At 40.5% G+C, this 2,998-nt stretch overlaps 1 non-coding gene across 1 annotated transcript; it reads left to right on the top strand.

The window, feature by feature from the left end:
• Positions 1-541: 541 nt before the first annotated feature.
• Positions 542-696, top strand: LOC114881710. Its single transcript, XR_003790317.1, has one exon. It is a non-coding gene; the product is annotated as a 5.8S ribosomal RNA (ribosomal RNA).
• The last annotated feature ends 2,302 nt before the right edge of the window (positions 697-2,998 follow it).

The following is a 2,998-nucleotide window of genomic DNA, read 5'->3' as shown; positions in this document are numbered from 1 at the left end:
GATAAAAAGATTTCTCCATTGTCCGAAAAGGACGGATCGAGATTCCTCTTTCGAAATAGAGAGAGAGAGGTACTTGCGGATAACCTGGAATCTACGAAACACGCACCGTGGTAAGATTCGTGCGTCCGCCTGATCGATGTGTGTTGTTTACGGACCGGCTGCGAAGCGACGATTACGAGTCTTTGAAAAAGTATGTGTCCATTAGTTAGACCGATCGTCGCCGGCCGTGTGTCGGTTCCTTGTGTGCCGTGTGTCGGTTCCTCGAATTCCTTGTGTGCGTTCGTAGTTTTCAAGGTTTTTAAATGTACCTTACGCCCGACCGTCGAGAGGAGCGTGCCACTGGGCGTTTCTCTGACGGTTTCCGTCTTTGGACGGTGTCGTGTCGTCAACGATCGAACAAACAAATACGTTGGCGACGCCCGATTTCGCTCTCCTTCACGCGCCGGGTGGGAGAGTGATGTGGGCATCGAATGTGATGTGTGTTAATAACGAAAATAACACTCTAAAGATCTAAAGAGTTTGAAATACAAAATTATACGATTACTCTGAACGGTGGATCACTTGGCTCGTGGGTCGATGAAGAACGCAGCTAATTGCGCGTCAACGTGTGAACTGCAAGACACATGAACATCGACATTTCGAACGCACATTGCGGTCCACGGATACAATTCCTGGACCACGCCTGGCTGAGGGTCGTTTTCTTAACTAAAGACTGCTTGCGTTTGCTTCTCTAAAAAAAGTAATTCATTGCTTTTTAAACATCCCGCCGTCGTTGAATGAGAGTAGAACGTTTCGGAGCGGGATTATCGAACGAAATTGAAAGAATGAATGAATGAACGATAAATAAAAAAAAGAGTCGCAACGTACGAGCGATAGTTGGGCAGTTCGTCGGCGTTTGTCGTGGAAACGATGTGACGAAAATCGCAATAGATACACTAAATACAGGCCGTTAAAGGAGAGAAACAAACTTCGAAATATCTCTTCGAACTAGCGCAAGTCGTTCGTTAAAATTTATAAACGACCGCCCGTGAAAGCACCGAGTTCTCGGAAGATAATCTATAAAGATTCCCCATCCTGCTGGAATTATCGGATCTACGCGATTGTTATCCGACTTCGAAAAGAAGGAGGATACTCAATTCGATCAGTATATATTTTTTTTATTATTTTTTTTTCCTAGCTTTGTTCACCGATTACTCCGAGATGGATGGACCAATCGGAATGAAATCTTTTGCGTCTTGTAGGATATGTCTTCCAATTGGTCCCGTTATAAAAACATTCTATATCTTTTTATTCCGAACGGTTTTTATTGCAAACAAACCTAATATTTCATGTACGTGCGGTGTATGTTCACCGATTATTCTTAGACGGATGGACCAATCGGAATGAAACTATTTGCATCTTGTACAGTACAACTCCCCATTGGTCCCGTAAAAAAAATATTTTGCATTTTTTTATTCCTAGCGACTTTTTTTTCTAAATGTACGTCTGCCGATTACTTCGAGACGGATGGACCAATCGGAATGAAATCTTTTGCGTCTTGTAGGATATGTCTTCCGATTGGTCCCGTTATAAAAACATTTCGCATTTTTTTGTTCCGAACGGTTTTCATTATTGCAAAATACGTTCTGGTTCAAGGAATGCACCGATTGCGATGAAAGTTTTCATATTTCGTAGATCATTCCACGATGATTCCATTTCCCAAATCTATGTAACTTCTTATTGTTAATCACTATTGTTATTATAATAAAAAGCCCATTCTTTAGGGTTACCCTCCAAGGAATATACCGATCGCGATTTTTCGAAGTTGTCCCTGCAAGTAAACTTCGTCAGTTTCTTTACCAATTGGTTGCTAATAAATATAAAAAATAATAAAAAGGCTTCGCTTCCTTCTTCACGTATCGGAAGCTGGCAGCCGATTTGGACTGTTTCTTTGCAAAAGTAACTGTCGTAATCTTTGCATTTCTGCGAGTGCTCTCTCGTCATGAGGTTTAACAAGGACTTTGTTTGGTGCTAAATCAGATAAAACTAGACCAGCTAAGCTTTTAACACGACTAAGTGCAACGTAAATTTGGGGTTTTGCAAAATTCTTTTTGCCAAGATCAATTACTGCTTTGTTTAATGTAGTTCCTTGTAATTTGTGCACCGTTACTGCCCAACTTAGAATAAGTGGTAACATTCTGCGCTCGACGTCTCCATAACCTTTCGTCGCTTGAAACGTTGCTACACCTGGAGATATTGGAATGTAACCGTCAATATCTTTGAATCTATTTCCAATTGACTCGTCGTCGAATTTTATAAGTACTGAGTCTGGCAACTCTCCCTGTTCTAGTTGATCTCTTCGAAGTGCCGGCCATGTAATTTCTTTACTATTCCCATTGCGCCGTTTCTCAAACCATCAGAAATTGATATATTTCGTCGCAACATGATTCGTGATCCTTCAGTTAACGTTATTGTATGTAATAGTCCGCCACAACTATTTACATTTACAGGTATGACATTTGCTGGCGGCCTTTTTTCATATGCAGCTGCCTCACGGGACTCGTCTATTGAATCAATGATGTACATTCGATGTGATTTTGCTAATTCATCAGTCATTTTTGAATTATATTCATCCACTAATTTTATCGTTGGAAATATTCTTACTGCTTCACCATCCTCGAACTCTCCGGTTAGGGGAATTCTTCTTTGTTCGCATAGTATTTCCAGTTGAGAAGTTGTTACTTCTCCAAACCGAAGGTTATTCAATAAATCGATAAACTCAAAGTAATCTCATTGTCGCATATTAATGGTGAGTTCGCAGAATGAAAATTGGTGCCATAAATTAATTTCAGCAGTACACCAATGTGGCTGTACAAAACACCAGTGTCCTTTTACTGGGGGCAACTGCATGATATCGCCAAAGAGAAGTACATTTACGCCACCAAATAGTTTATCATTTGTTTTGAATTCTTGCAACGTTAAATGAATTATTCGCAAATTCGCATAAGACACCATTGAT

This window comes from Osmia bicornis, unplaced genomic scaffold, assembly GCF_907164935.1.
Source record: "Osmia bicornis bicornis unplaced genomic scaffold, iOsmBic2.1, whole genome shotgun sequence".
NCBI classification, from domain to species: Eukaryota; Metazoa; Arthropoda; class Insecta; order Hymenoptera; family Megachilidae; genus Osmia; species Osmia bicornis.
This window is presented reverse-complemented; position numbering and strand designations above follow the sequence as displayed.